Raw genomic sequence first — 17537 nt, 5'->3', positions numbered from 1 at the left:
GGGGTTAGTATAGTAACGAATTGTTCCCCATGTTAAAAGCAATAGTCCATCTGGGAGACCGTTGGGGGGGGGGGGTAGATTTGATGTATGCAGAGAGTTGCATGTCACATGGGAGGTCAATTGGGAGGTATATAGGTGTGAATAAAATTGTCTAAAAACCTAATTATCAGTGGGTCTGTGGTTATGTGGGCCTGTTATATGATGAAGCATTGTGTGAACGACTCTCTGCTAAGTGTTTGGATAATCCATTTTTCTAGAAAGAGTTCCACTTTTCTGCCCTCTGCACATTCTGGGATGTTGTTGTGCCACAGGCGGTTCACCAAGTCATTTGTCTTAGCTTGTAGAGCAGCTGTTTTGCAGGCCTGATCTTCTAAAGTTCCAGAAAAGGGTCTGATGCAGATCTGATGCACCTCTCCACTGCATGTGTACATTCTCTTAGGTTTTCAATATCAAGCTTTATAGTATTAGTCAAGTTTAAGCTCATCTAGTTTGACTCTTGCCTGGTTTGTTCCCAATAAATGCACAATTTCCCCTATGATTGGTTTTGGAGCTCTTGTGAAGGGGGGAAGTGGAAGGGGATGCTTCACTTAAGGTTTACCTTCCAGCTTTGTGAGCTACGCGGGTCTTGCTCTGCCTCCTCCGATGTTGATGGAAGAACTGCACCGCCATCTTGGAAGAGTGCATGTGAAGGTTCTGTGTACCTTTATTCATTCCAATCTTTCTGCCCCCCTGGCTTGGGAGAAGGTAAGGGGTTGCGTGTCACCTGTGTGGAGGCTAAGTAATTGCCTTATAAGGCTTTTAGGCAGGATTGTTTCAGCATGGCCGACCCTACTACAGGTATGCATCCTACTACATGCGTGCCAGGACCCACCCCCAATCAGGTGATCTCTGACGGAGCACACAGTCCATCACAGAATGGTGGCTCAAGGAAAAAGATGTAAAAGGCAAAATGACTGACGTTTCGGCTGCCACAGCAGCCCTTGTCAAAGTTACACGGGGAACATCACACAGACCTTTTATATTGTGTTTGGCGGAAAACCAACAGACAGTAGCATATCTGTTTGGATATTTAGTATATGGGTAGTATAGTTTGTTTGTACACGAGGGGGTGGGTTTTGATGTCATCACGTTTGTTGTAGTTGAATGTTACACCTACACGCTACTGTCCGTTGGTTTCCCACCAAACACAATATAAAAGGTCTGTGTGATGTTCACTGTGTAACTTTGACAAGGGCTGCTGTGGCAGCCGAAACGTCAGTCATTTTGCCACTTTAATAAAGAACTTAAAATGATTCCTAAGTCCTGTGTGCGTGGTTCCTAATCGTCGGATTCTATATATATACATATATATAGGTATATATATATGTGTGTGTAAGCGCACTCCAAGGGCTTTTCATAAAAGTTCAATCTTTATTTTAGCATTGCCATCTGATCAACGTTTCGGCTCTGGCCTAGAGCCTTTCTCAAAATATGTATATATATATATTCCAGTTTGGTAAAATTAATATAATAAAAACTATCTGTTCATTCTAGGGGTATAGTTTCCTTTAACATAGTACAGTATATTGGATAGAGGGATAATTCTCCTTTAGGGAAAAGTGAGAAAGGAGGGGATGTTAGTGAATAAACCATATTAACACCTGATTATATGTATTGATTTTCTGAGTTCCTGAGATAACTTACCCTTTTTATGGCAGATCATGGGATACAATCCATAATTCTGAAATTATTTGCATTAACAGCAGTGAGTGGTGGTTCAGTTTGTGGTTTATTATATGAAGACAGGAAGCACTTTTACTAGCGTGGTTGTTTAATTTCACTAATGCATTTACTTAATGCAGCCAATAAGTGATTTGTCTTGACGAGTCTCCTAAAAAATAGGAAATGAAAGCCAGTACAGGCATTGGTTGCAAAGGGTAACTGCACTGCTGTAATTTCAGATCTATGTTTTTAAATGTTTCCTCTGTTTTGCATACACACCATATATGTTTGAAAGAGTAAGATGCTTTAACTGTCTAAAAAAAAGTCATTTGCTTTCCACTTACGCTGCAACCATCCCACTCATCTTGATCTCCACCTTATGTATACAGTATGTATGTGGAACCACAAGTGTAAGTAACATAAGTTTTCTGTGTAAGAAACCTTAATTGCATTTTACCATAAATTTGAATGTGTTACTTTATTATTATTGTTATTTTATATCATTTATATCAAGGCTTTTGTCATGAAAGGGTCTGGCCAAAGGGTATATGGTGGGGATGAAGAAAAGTGTGTAAGAGGGGATGGCACAGGGAAAACGAATAAGGTATAATCTGTGACAATTGAAGAGGGCGGGTGCAGGGAGGATGAGGTTGAAAGAATAGGGATCATTTATGACAACAGGGGGTAGAAGTCCAACAGTCACTGATATTTGCACTCCACAGCAGTCTGCATTTCGTTCTTTGTTTGAAAATCCTAAAATGGACACCATAATACACTGTAACCCATAACTTGCCAATCAGATGGGAGATATGGTAGGTGTGGGATATTATGAGCCCTTTATAGAAAGCTCTGAGGTACAGCAATAACAAAGTAGCGAAATCCAGTGACAAAGCTTGGGGGGGTGAGGGGGTACGAGGGTGTGATTTGTCAAATAGAAGTCATGTGTAACTAACTTCTGCCGATGGGGGCATATCTAGGTCTGATGCATAGGGTGGCACCGGACCTAAATAAAGCCTTGTTCCAGCTCTGATGCCAATTTTCCTTAGGAACTCTGTGGCGGAGGCTGCAGGGATTTATTAAAATAAAATCTTTTATATAAGCACCCAAAGGCCACCCCCTAAAAGCTGCATTATGTTAATACACATACTTGCCACTTATAAGCTGGAAAAGAAAACGTTCAAGAGACAAAAAGTACCAGGGTAGCACAAAAATGATTTAACTTTAATTAACTTTGCAAACTAAATAAATTATGTAAGGATGGTTGGTAATCAATACCTCAGTGGACATAGAAAAATGCCTATGGTTACCACTGAGCCACCATATACATGACCAAGCCATCCGAGGGCAAAAATCCTCTTAGCCCCATGCTAAAGCCATCCCTGTTAATACCCCCGCCAGTGGTCTCATTTGGGCCATTTAACATTACAAGGTTCTAGCCCTCTCAGTCCAAGAATATGAGCACAAAGATGAATAGTCTGAGCTGTATAACGGGAAACACTGCCAATCCAGGAAGAAACCTTTCTAATTATTGGCCAGAGTACATAGAGATAGGGTTGCCACCTGTCTGGTTTTGACCCAGACAGCCCAGGTTTTCAGAAGGGCAGTCCGGGTTAAAACTGCTTCCCCGGTTTTCCAAATTAGGAAAACTGGGCAGGACTACCTGAGCTTGTAATTAATTATAAGCATTACATGTTTGCTTATTTCACTGCTAATCTGTGCTGTATAAGCATAAGAGGGTCCCTTTCTCTGTCTATTATTTATTGTTTATGGACAGTATGACAGGCATCTCTTTATGTGATACAGTAAAGATAATGGTAGTGGCTGAATAATACATTTCTAAGTGTTACTTTAAGTGATGTTAGTTATTAATAGCAAAGAGGCATTCAATAGTAATTCAGCAGTAACACGTTCTTTCAATATAAATACCGTACTGCTTGATATCTTTTAACATCTCAAAACCACTAATGGGAGTGTTCCTTTTGATTTCCTGTTTCAGTGAGAAAAAATAGAAGTTTAATAGTTTCTCTCCATCTAAGCCAAACCTTTACCATGGCTTAATCAATATTATGTCCTCTTCGTTATACACCCCAATGAGCATTGGAAATTGTATCACCTCTGTCGAACTGTACAAGTTATTTAAGGTCATATGAAGATGAAATTGTTCTACAGAAAAAATGCCTTAACAGCAGTTTACTGTACCATGCCCTAACTTGTATCTCACAGGGGCTTGACCAATCTGCAGGCTCAAAATTTCTTAGACTTCTGATAAGATACTGACATCTTTGGTCTACTGTGGAAGCATTTTGACTTCATTCACTGTTACATGAACATTTCATCCTTAGCAAAATTTATCAACATGAAAAAAATCTTCATATGAATAAAAATATGTATAGTTTTGTTTTGTGTAGGCTATTAAAAAATATATATCTTGGATCTCTCCGTTTCAGTTATATATTTTGGGTATGCTCTCTGTTTATGGTTTTTTGTGCTTATGTTATCAGTTCTGTTTTGATTATCAGGTTATCAGGTGCCATATTTGCTCTCTGTTTTCATATTGGGGTGGAACAGGCAGGTTAATTTACTTTTTAGCTTTCAGAATCCATTACTGCTGAAGACACAAAGAGCTACTTAGTAGCAGCTACTTTTTCACGGCACCTAAACTCCAAAAAATACCCTGCCATAGACAATACTGAGAATTACCTCTGCTAAAACACACGTAGAGGCTTAGAGGATAACTTCCATTCCAGCCTCTAGTCTCTGTTTCATTAAATCACTAAAGAATGAGCGAATCTGTCCTGTTTCGCCATAAAATTGGCAAAACAAAAAAGAAAATTTGCGGAACGGCGAAAAATCCACAAAACGCATTTGTTGTTTAATTTTGACGCAAATGCGACACAGTAAATTTTCACTGTAGTTTCGCAAAACAATTTGCCAATGGCAAAATGCAGATATTCGCTGCGAATCCATGGCTGGCGAAAAATTTCACTCATCACTACTAAAGAAAAACCATAATAATAACCTCACTAAGTTTAAACATTTCCAAAAAACTCTACTGTTACTCGTTATTAGCTCAGCTTTTAGTGGTTACAATAATGAGAATCATTTCTAGCAGCGCTTTGTAATCTTGTTTCTATCTGACATTGTGAGATTGCCTCCCACTTTTGGCTTGCTCTTATTACACTGTAATTGAATTCAGTGGGCCACCAGTCTTGGAGAGGAGCAGGATCTACTAAAAAATGTTGCTTTAAGAATTTAGTCCTGATATTGCTAGCCTAAAATTTCATTTTGCACTCACTTCTCCAGACGCATATTATTGGAATTATACCCAAAAAATCTAAATATGTTTTTGTAGGGGACTGAAGGTTTAGTTACCCTTTATGTAGGCAGTCCCCTAAATATTTACACAGTGTGTAACTTAAATTATAGTTGGGAGGGGAAGCTGGTCTCTAATCCTGGGATTAAATATTTTTCTGGCAGGTCAGTAGCTGGCATTAGGGCCAATTCACTAAAGTGCATTAAAATGTGCACTATTTTAAAAAAAATGTAAATTTTAAAAATGTTATTGCGTCTAATTTTTTGCTTCTTTTTTACGCACGATTCACTAAAAGGATACTTACGTTAATTAAGACGTGATGCTGCATGCGTTATTTAAGTCGCAAAGACTATTTTCGTGCGGTATTTGACGGAACACGCGCTAATCAACGCATTGCACACAAATAGTCACCGCGTGCAAAAAAACGCACGCCATATTAGCTATACACGGCATTACTTTCGTAAAACTACTTTTAAGAAAATGACCATTCCCAAATGCGATATTTAGCGTGTCTAAGGGGCTGATTTACTAACCCACGAATCCGACCCGAATTGGAAAAGTTCCGACTTGAAAACGAACATTTTGCGATTTTTTCGTATGTTTTGCGATTTTTTCGGATTCTGTACGAATTTTTTGTTACCAATACGATTTTTGCGTAAAAACGCGAGTTTTTCGTATCCATTACGAAAGTTGCGTAAAAAGTTGCGCATTTTGCGTAGCGTTAAAACTTACGCGAAAAGTTGCGCATTTTTCGCGTAAGTTTTAACGCTACGCAAAATGCGCAACTTTTTACACAACTTTCGTAATGGATAGGAAAACTCGCGTTTTTACGCAAAAATCGTATTGGATCCGAAAAATTCGTAAAGAATCCGAAAAAATCGCAAAACATACGAAAAAATCGCAAAGTACCGATCATTACGAAAAAAACGCAATCGGACTCCATTCGACCCGTTCGTGGGTAAGTAAATCAGCCCCTAAGTGTTTGTGAATCATGTGTTAGTATTATTTCTGCGCGCAAATGAACGCAAAGCGGTAAAATTAACACATGCAGTAGCGCGAAATTTAACGCATGCGATATGTGACTTAACGCATGCGATAATACTTTAGCGAATCGCGCATTTTTTCGCGTCAATTTTAACGCAAAAAAAAACCCGTGCAATAAAACTTTCGTGAATCAACCCTATTGTTCTATGTGTTATAAAGGGAAAGCCACATTTGCTCAGTCTCTTTGTATGCCACCTGTTGAAAAGGGTGGATGGTACTCTGAGCCTGGGTGGAGGCAGGCACAGTAGGAGAAGAGAATGTGAAGATATATTTTTAATAGTTTACTCTAGGATTAAGAGTTAGGATTAGCGAGCAACCTGATGCTCCTATGAGGAAAGCAGAAGACTTAGGGACTACTGTAGCTTGCTTAGGTTCCACATGCATGTCCTCCAAGAGACCTGTTCTACTTTCCTGCACACAAAGAGTTACATTTCTTTTTAAAAACCACTGGCACCCAATTGATTTGATAAGCCTGAGAGTTACAGTTATAATACACACCCTTCCTTGTGTCTCTTGAAAGGAACAGACTGCAAGTAAAGGGGAGTTTCAGTGGTTGCCCACCTGCTGCCCACATCCACTCCTTTTGTATGTGGCACTGTCAAATGCAAGTAGATTCTCATACAAAAAGAGTCCCAATTCATTACCTACATTCTAAAAACTGTCCCTCAGGTTAAAACCAGCAAATGTAACTGTGGCAAGGTGCAATACAAGGGTGCATTGGGCCCCTTTTTTTTTTTTTGCACTTTGCATCTTGCTCCATTTTTTGATGAATGAGGACCAGTGAGCCACTCTGAGATACTATAATAGGATTTACAGCAAAGACTGGAAACCGGGGACTGCAATAGTAAGTCTGCTCTTAATAATCACCAGAGCACAGGAGAATTACATTGCAAGCAGTAGATCTTCTGCAGTATAATGAAGCATGAGCTAATATCCTGTAAATCTGCACTGCTGCAGCTCCTTGTATATCACAAGGAACGGCAATGATGCTGTAAATTAAGGGAAATCACGCTGTCATTTATGGGAAAAGGTTACGTAGAAATGAACAGCAATGTGAGGAGATGGAAAAAAACTTTATAATGCCAGAATGTAACTTGTTGGTTTGACTGGATTCATTTTGCAGTTAGGTTCATCATTTTAGTGGTCAGTTTAATAATTCCATATTTGCGACAGTCACGTTGAGCTATAGCGTATATGTCTAGAAGAATTGGCTATAACTTCTAAAAAATGTCAAGAATCATGGACTTGTGCTGTTATTCCCTTGATAGTTCACCCAGGAAAGAATAATGATTGCCAGGGCAAAGCATAAGCAGAGCTGGCGCTATATTTCCCAGATAACCTTTTACGGTTCAGATTTTTCCACTTCCTTGAGTAAAGAAGCAATCACAATGTAGCAAATGTCAATCCTGATTGCACAGAACATGAATGCCTCTGCTGGGCGGCTGGTGACTTTTACAGATTACTGATAATGTGCGTCTGGCACTGCCAATACTTAAAGCTGTTTAAAGATACGCAAGGTTCTACTGGCAGGGATGAAAGGGGATTGCAGTTCTTACAGGTACTGAACCCACTGATTTAACACCATGGCATTAGCCATTAGCCATTAGCATTTTTAATAGCCATCTCCTTTTTTGAATAAGGCAAACAGATATAGCCAGCATTTTTGAATGAGAAAGTGCTGCAAATGGATTTCTACCAGTGTTTTAAATGGAAATGACCACCAGTGCCATTTTCTTTTGATAAATACTATAATGTTTGAAAAAATATTACTTTTGGACTAATGCTCAATGTATGCACAGGAGTGCTAGGCCTATACAACGTAGTGTCCTAGGCAAACCAGGTGCTGGCAAGCAGCTTTCCCTGCTGGAAAACAACACATATAAAGCTATTTTTGACTGTTTTATCTTTAACTTCTGCATTATCTAGTTATTTCATGGTTTCTTTGACAATCTCCATTTTTTGCTTTTATGCAGTTTGATTATTTCCAGTTCCATCCCTCCCCTAAACCCCTATTGTTAGCTCTCTGCCTTCCATAATTAACTTTATATTACAATCCTTGCTTTACTAAAGTTCCATTCTCTGCTACTTTACTTCCTCAAGTCATATATCATACTACCCTCCTTTTCCCTGTGTTCTGTTCTTTTTGTTCTTTTCCCTTGTGCTATTCTCCCATTCTATGTTCTAATCTAGTCTATCTTTTGCCCATTACTACATATGCCATTCTGTCCTTTGCCTCATCTATTTTAGTGCCAATTCATTTTCCTCTCCTCATATGCCCAATCTCGTTCAAGTCTCTCCTCCTTTACCCTAAATTACTTGTAAAAATAATCCTTCTTTTTCCCATATGACAGTGCCTGTTTTTCTTTTGTTTTTCTGCTTCTCATCAGATAAGTGCCTGCTTCTCTCCACATTGATACAGCCAGCCCACATCTGTCTGTCATTTTTTTAAACCTTAGCACTCATTCCTTTTCAGCCCCAACCCCTGGACAGAAGCTACAGTGTATAAACCTTCTTCCTGCATATTGAGTTCCACCTAGTTCTGGCACTGTCCTGTGCTTATCCTTTATTCTGATTGACTGACAGAATGCCAGCCCTGCTGTGTGGTCTTTTTGAGGTACAAACAGCTGAGAGGCCTTAACACAGGACCACAATGAAACAGCAGGATAAATGGTACACTTTATTAATACATACTTGCACTGCTGCATGTGTCTTCTATATTTCACAGATAAAAATCACTTTTTCCTGCATCTCCTAGTTCTGTGTGTTCTGTCTTGCACTCTGTGTTCACCTAAAAACTTTTGTGCTCATTCACATATGCATACCTTAGAGGTAGAGCTAAGAAAAGGCAAAAGAGGCACCTCATAAACTAATATTAATGGCCAAGAAAATATTCATAAACAGTGTAGGGTTCCATAGAGTTAACATCCTCTATGGTTTGAAAATCCCCTAGCTACTAAGTCACAGCACCTGCTTCTCTAGTTACCTGTGTGGAATTGTTTATTCCCCTTTTGGCCTAGGGAGGGAAACATGATCATTTTCTGTTAAAATTAATATAGTTATTGGGAAGCCCTGGTTCTTCTGACCTAAGTTCCACAAGGCCTAGAAAAAAATTCTGACCCTAAGGTGACCAGCCCCTTAGAGAAGCTGTGCAACAGTCACCCCGTAAATAAGGATTAGACAGATCTAGGATTAACCTTGCCACAGAACCTTCTAGGAACATAAGATAGAACTTAAGAGCAGCTGTGTGCTCCACCTAATATTTGCTGGCTGGAGGTAGCTCTCCCTTAAGCATTACCTTAGTTTAGTTATGATGATTGTGTATACTATGAAACTGAACTTTAGAAGATATTATTAATTGAATTAATTTCTTTTTTCATTGCAAATCTCAGGTGGTTTAATGCATTCATCCATGTTGGGTTATTTGCCCATTTGTACAATCCTCTGCTGTATATAGTTTATATGTCAATAAATGTCTTTTATCATTTTGGAACACAAAGTGCACTACAATTTTTTGCACAAAAATGAAGATGAAATGCATGTGCATATGGGTAAATGTGTCAAAATGTGCTTGGATATGTACACTTTTCTTCACTTGAAAGAGTGATTTGTCCTATATTTTTCATTGTATTTCTATGGAGTTGCCGAATGGTTCCTCTTCTTGGGACCAACCCTCACTATTGAGTGTATCTTTAAATGTGTACTTACTTGGTTTTTACATGGCCTGTTCAGTTCAATGTGACCCCTGAAGTCACCTTCCCCACCCTGATGTCGCCCCCTTCCAGGATTTAGATTTGAAGAAAGGTGACAACCATACAAAGATCCATATGGGTCAAAACACTTTGGCATATTCACAATTATGTGATTAAAGACACATATAAGAGCATTGTCCTTCTTCAATATTTTTCAGTGTTTGGAAAAAATTTTTATTTTTTTAAGAAAATATGACTACATTTTTCTTTTCTGACCAGATATTTTGTATAAAACTCAGAAAACTCTAAGAACTCAGCTTGTGAATGAGAAAGACTTTTCTGAAAATCGCCATCAATTGCTATTGCTTTCTTGAAGACTATTATGGGATATAATATTCTGAAGCCTATCAAGGAATGAAAGCCATTGACCTTAATGGCAGGATCCTATGGTAGCTGAAATCAATATACTGTGCCCTCAGTGTCCCGAAGCACTAGCGCCCCTGCCACTCATTTCTAATTGCCTCTGCTAGAGGAAACACTAAAGTTCCAACCAGAGAGAACAGTTTTTACCTTACAGTATAACACAAAACCCATCCAAGCTTTAAACAGAACCTTTCAATAACGTCAGATTTGTCCCAGGATATCCAGCCAGGATATAAGTTTACTTAGAATTACGTCAATAAACTCAATTTAAAAACAGTACAAATAATTTCCACCCAATGAATAGAAATCATAAAGCGTACGTTCTGCTTTAGCTTCGGTTACTGTACAATTTCCACATGCATTTTAATAACGATGAAAGCTAATCAATATTCCCTATTGTAATGTGTTTTCTCTGAAGGAAGTGAAGTTGTGCCCCTTCTCACGAAATGAGTAATTTCTATGGATTCAGTCAGATGTAATGAGGCACATTATTGATGCAGAAGAAATATATAGCAACCCCTTAATTGGAAGATATATGCTGACAGTTGCAGTGTACAGAGCTAATTAGACTAACAAATTCACTGTTCTTGAATGGATACTAAACATGCTCAACTGGGCCAAATAAGGTGTTTTAAGCAGTACAAAAGGGTTCAGTACAGCAGTTGTTTTTGATAGACCATAGCCTCCCTTCACCAGGCAATCTCCTGCTGTTTAAAGGGGTTCCCATAACTTTGATAGGAAAAGCCAATAATCCATAAGTAGATCTGAACTAGACAAATGTTTCAGTGGTCAGCTTCAGGGTATGTAACTGTGGCTCTGTACACTGGTAAGAAATCTACAAAATTAGTCAGGAATAAATCCTGGCTGAACCTGCCGCTTAAATCTGCCCATGTAGCTTAAAGGGGAACTCCAACCAAACACAACTTTTGAAAAGTTTTGAAAAGCTTTTTGAAAAGTAAATGTAATTTAAAACAACTTTCATTATATATCGGTTAAAAAAATATGCAGCCTTTTCATATTTTTTAACATCTGACAAACTCTCAAGTCCATAAAATGCAAGATATTTATTGTATCATATTAAAATCATCCCAACATTAAATGCATAACTATTCAGGGAAGGCCAGAGGCCCAGTCTGTTAATTAATTCCAATTAATGGACTGACATCATTTTTTTACAACATTGATTTTGTGAATATGAAAACACGAGTTTTGTGGAGCTTAAGCTGGCTAGATTTCATTTGCTATTTCTATAATAGGCCTATTGCAATGATGGATTAGGTTTGAAGATGATGGAAAATAGCTGATCTCATCATATTTATCATCTGCATGCTTTTCTCAGCTACAAAATACCTAGAAACATCATTATATCAGGTTTGTAATAACAGATACTTTTACTGCTACATTTATCATCCATTTGTTATAACCTCCAATTATGAATCAATTTTAAAAACAGTGGGAGGAAAGACTGTGGACTGTAATGGACTCTAATTAATTGTTTAATTAATAGTTTATTAAGCATACCTGCTTCTCATTGGTAAGTAATTTGACTGACATAATTTCTTCACAGAACTAATTCTGAGGAAACAAACATATGGGTAGGGGTTCATTTTGTTGACGTAATGGATTCTGTTATATAGAATCTGTAATAAACATCTACTTTGCCTTTTAAGTTCAGCAAATTAGAATTATCTATTATTGTGTAGCTTGACATACACTAATCATTTTGTTAAAGTTTTTTTTTGCATCATTCACTTTTTACTAGTTCTGTTAAATAAAATGAATACGAGTGACAGAATGCATGTTTATGTTTACAGAATGTGTTTTGTGAAATTACAGTTGCCTTTTGTGCACAAACCTGATTTGATTAAAATATGGCTTTTGTATATTTTTTTATCAGCGTATATGTTTTTCTTTACATATTTTTATAGTTAAGGCTGGTGTAACAGTTGAAGTGTTGGCTTTGAATTAATTTTAACTTTTTGACCTAGATAAGTTCAAGATAAGTTCCTTCAATACATGAACATCTGTTATTATGTGGCCTGCACCCAGGTGCAGTGCTTTTGGTACACGAGTGCTGGCATTCCTTTGCATATTTTTATACAGAAATATTAAATTGTTCATTTGTAAATTTTACGCATGCAATCATTTTTTTTGCCACAGAAGTAAATTTTTTGTCATGCGGCGTATTTTTCTGAAGCAAATTTTGTCGCCCTTTTCGTGAAATAATCAGCCAAATGGCAAAACGTGGAAATTCACCCTGAATCCATGGCTGCCAAATTATTTTGCCCATGACTGGTGGGCACTTCTCTGGTGTTTAAGCCCTGGCTAAATAACATACACCTTTAAGGAATTCTTTGTTCTAAAGGCTTAGTGGAAGCTAGAAGCAATATTAGGCTACAATATGTACAACAAACAAAGAAACCACCGGCTCTTGGTCTAACCCATACTGTATGTTGACAGAAGATTGTTCTTGGTATACAAGGAGGTCTAGTGGGGCCTTGGGATCCTTTTGTGTATTTTTTTATTTTTGTCTAATTTAGACATGTTGATTGCTAGTAAAAATACTTTGTGTACCAGTGCCAGCAAGTGGTTAACATTTGTATAGATGCTTTGATTTCTATCGATCAAAATGCAATGACGATGCATGCAACATGAATATGCCCCATGTAAACAATTAGAAAATTTCCAATAGTCTAATTCAGGGGTGCCCAACCTTTCTTACTCATGAACCACAGTCAAATGTAAAAAGATTTGAAGAGCAACACAAGCATCAAAAAAATTAATGGAGGTGCCAAATAAGGGCTGTGATTGGCTATTAGGTAGCCTCTATGCACACTATCAGCTTACAGGGGCTTTATTTGGTAGTAAATCTTGTTTTTATTTAACAAAAACTTGCCTCCAAGTCAGGAATTCAAAAATAACTCCCTGGTTTGGGGGCACTGAGAGCAACATCCAAGTGATTGGTGAGCAACATGTTGCCCCCGAGTCACTGGTTGGGGATCTCTGGTCTAATTGAACTAACTCATATTTTAGCAGTCACTTGCTTTATTTTTATTTCCTGCATTCAGTTCAGGATTTGGGCTGAATCCAGCTTTTTTTTTGAAGGATTCGGTTTCGGCCGAGTGCACAGTCCGGGCCAACCAAATTTGAATCTTAATTAGCATAAATTAGCATGTGCTAATTAGCATTCGAAAGGGTTAAATGGTAGGGGGCAATTTTTAGCCCTTCAGATTCGGCTCGGGATTCATCAGAATCCGTCGAGGTGGGTTCGGGGGTTTGGCTGAACCCAAAAAAGTGGGTTCGGCGCATCCCTAATTTTTAATGCCCCCTTCATACTATTCTGTGTATATTTATTTTACAGCAGACTGTGTAGCCAGAGGCCAACAAAATAAATTACTGGATACCACGTCATATTATTGCATTATTTAGTTAGATTTACTGATGCAATTTATATTCTCAGGAAATTCAATAAAGATTATGCAGAAAATATGCAATGACAAAACAAAGCAATTTTTGGTGGTTGCCATGTAGCTAAAATTTTTATTCAAAATATTTAATAATAGTACAGGTATGGGATTAATTATCTGGAAAACCTGTTATCCACAAAGCTCCAAGTTACAGGTGGGCCATCTCTCATAGACTCCATTTTAAATGAATAATTTTAATTTTTTTTAAATGATTTCCTTTTTCTCTGTAATAATAAAACAGGACCTTGTATTTGATCTCAAAGATAGAATTAATCCTTATTGGTGGAAAAACCATCCCAGTGGGTTTAATTCATGTTTCCTGAGCATTCTGGATAACAGGTCCCATAACTGTACTTAGTAATATATTTATAAAATAAATAGTATTTTATTTAGTAATATCTATTGGTGAGCCTCAACTTGGACTGCAACCTGCTGGCACCCCACTCTGCCCCCAGCCGCTCTCAATCCACTGCTTAATTGCTGTGAAAAATAAAGATGACTGTGCATTCCATAGTGGGCCCCAGGTACCCCAGTCCATTTGGTAATCAGGGGTTTTAATATAATAATAATTATAATTATTATTATTAATGTTATTGTTATAACCTTTTTTCTAATTCCTGATTAACTAATTAAGAACACAGCCCTTCTCACAGCACTATAGCATAGCATCTATGTCACATAAACCAGCACCAGTGAAATGGTTTGTGTTATTTAGGAGTGACTGTTTGGAGGTCTAACCTTGATGTGGTTACTTCCTACATAAGAGACCCATAGATATAACATAATTTTTGTACATTCAGGTAAAAAAAACATTGATTATTGGCCGAGTGCATGCAAAAAATAGTGGAGACCTGGTTGTGCTCCTGCCCCCTCCATTTTCAATGTTGTAAAAATGACGTATGCAGTAAGTGATTTATAGAGGCCATGTTATTATTCGGTTAACCAAAAAGTGCAGTACTTGAATCTCGCATCAAAAAAATAAAAACATTTTTCCCATAAAAATTGTCTTAGAATAGCATTGGCTCTACATCATACTAAAAGTTAATTCAGAGGAGAACAATCCATTTTACTGTTAGAGAGAGAGCCTGGATCTGTCCAGAACCAGCCACTTAGTTATGATAGTATTAAATAAATATAGTCATTTTTTAATGTGTCTTTTTGTTTGCCATAGCCTTCTGGCACGGATCTGTCTCTGGGTGACTCAGATCAAGGGTTGTTTTTTGAAATTTGTGGAGATTACTGTTCTTCCTCTTCTCTAAAGCAGTCAGTTTTACTCCTTTTTCTGTTTATGAGTTCTCAGTGAAGTTGCCTTCTGTCTCTGAGCATCCATTTAGCACAAGCGTGAGATTTTACATGAAGCAATATCTGAAGTACCATTCCCATTTGGTTTTTCTTCGTTTTAAAATTTTTACAACAGTTTGGATTGTAGAAGTGCTTGCTGAGGCAGAAATGAAGCACAGAAGGTGAGGAAAGTTTATATTACTGCTCATGGGGCCAACTATGTCTCCTTAAAAATTACCTCATAAAAATAAGTCGGCAGGATACTTTCAGCTCATTTTGTGTCTATGAAGCAGGCCTTAAACATAAACAGGTTTGTAAACTCAGATATTATTGGGAATGTGCGAATGCGCATTTGGAAACTATCACATTTATGTTACATAACATGTCATAACCTTGAAATGAAATCTGTCCTTCATTATGAACTTGGTAAGAAAAATATGCAGACTGCATCTACACACATTTGCTAAGTAGCCATTTTTTTTGTAATTTGGGGTATTTATACAGCATTTACTGAGGGTGTTCCGGTATACAACACTCATCAGCTTCTGATCCAATGGGTTGTACTATGTAAGGGATCTAGCCCTGCACAAGCTGATGTCTCCTACATAAACTGGTGCTTACCTAGCCCAAGCTCTGGAGCACAAATTTACCTTGAAGCCTGAAGGGGGTCCAAGAGAAATATTGAGACCACTCTCCTTCTTAATACAGGGGAAGAAACATGCTGATGTGTTTCACATTGGACACTTGACACTCTTAGACAGAACCGCAATTATGTGCATGCGTGTGACATAACGGATGTACACAAGTGAGCCCAGAGGCTCGCTTATTAAACAAATACACGTGACAAACACACGTTTTGCCCGCATAGGGAGGTCTTTCCCATTGAGGGTGGCATAGCCCTGGCAGGGGGCAATTTTTAAAAGAAATAGTATTGTTTTTTAGCCAGAGTGCAGGCCCTATTACCTTGCACCTCCAGTAGGGGAAACAGACACCTTCAATCCCCCTCCACAAACACACTGCCTCACACAAAAACGTGTGTATGTATGTATGTATGTATGTATGTGTAGGGGTTTACCAAAAATGGGCCCTTAGGACAGACACCCCTAGGACAGGCCACATGGTGGTGCTGGTAATTTGGGTCATTGGGATAGTCTGGGTGCTATATAGTTAACAGGGAGTATACCTGCAGTTCGGGTTATGGCCACAGGGTGGTGCATAGGCCCATATAAGGGGATGCAGCCATGTGCTAAAGGTCAGACATTTTAGCCCAGGGGGCTGCTCAGGTAGTGTGCACCCCTGGCACAGTTAATAGATAGCAGTTTCTATATAAGAGGACATTCTAGGAGTGTCATGTAGGACACCAGAGGTTAGAATGGGCAGACATCGCCCCTCCAGGAGTGGTAGCGAGGTTAAGACCTCCCAGCATTACATCTGCTGGAGTGCAGGGACACAAGTGGCTAGGTAGGTGGACAAGGTCCCCATTAGTCCAGGAGGCCGGATCTGAGGGTGTCTGATGTGAGTACCGGTGTGGGTCCCTGGGGTGTAACGTCCTAGCGGAGTACCGGGGGAACTCTATGAGAGAGTGTCTCTGCCGTGAGTACCTGGGAGAGCACCTAGAAGGGAGCACATGTCGGGAGTACCGTGGGGTATGCCAACAGGAGAAGGTTCTCAATGAGAAGTAAGGAGATATGCCCTGCATGCTGTATAAATGATATGTGCCGCTCCTGGAGAGGTTTCTGCCTAATAAACCGTTGCATCTATTTCACATACAATATTGTGTCTGCTGTGAATATCTGCCAAGCCCAGAGGACCACTACCAAGCTGGTAAGGAATAACCCCAGGGTGGGGTACATCTGCCAGGAGTACGTGGGTCCCAAGAGGGGCATAGCAACCTATTAAGTTCCCAGGGGGTGGATTATAGTTCCACAACACCATCCCTGGGTGGAGGCACGCCATTAAGGGGAGAAATCCCTGTAAACCCCCATAGTAAGCGGGGGCTCAGGACTCCTGTAGCGCCAAAGTATCGTGCTCCAACGGGTAGTGCCACAGAATCTGCAAAAGTGGGCTACATATGTATAACTTTATAAAGAACTACATGACTACACAGCTCAGTGCAATTTTAAAATGTAGAAAAGTACACACAAGGAGGACAATATTGTAATAAGTATAAATATACAATACACAGTAAGCAGGAGGTCCATGCCCTGTAGAGCTTACATTCTAAGCAGGCCAATAACATACAGACACAAATCAGAGGGAAAAGTTTCATAACTTGGACTTTTTTAGAACAAGTAACTTTAACCATCGGAGGTTTTCTGTCTAGGGAAATTATTATATGTGAAGTAGTGCAGATTAGGAGATTGATTTCTTCCAAACTGTCATAATGAATTGTTGCGGCCTACAATGTTTCTAATAGGGAATTTTTTTTGTACATAAAGTTTAAAAACATAACATTTACCTGTATGGATGATGAACTGCTGCAAAATTTGACTAACTGCATTTTTATTGTACAGCTGGGTTGCACAGGTTTTTTTTCTTTCATGGTTTTTTTTCTTTCATGGTTTTTGTGACTCCTGTACAGTGAAGGATTAATTGATCACATGATATATTGCACATAAG

Source organism: Xenopus tropicalis, chromosome 4 (genome assembly GCF_000004195.4).
Source record: "Xenopus tropicalis strain Nigerian chromosome 4, UCB_Xtro_10.0, whole genome shotgun sequence".
NCBI lineage: Eukaryota > Metazoa > Chordata > Amphibia > Anura > Pipidae > Xenopus > Xenopus tropicalis.
The sequence above is the reverse complement of the archived record's forward strand: the minus strand, read 5'-3'. Positions refer to the sequence as shown.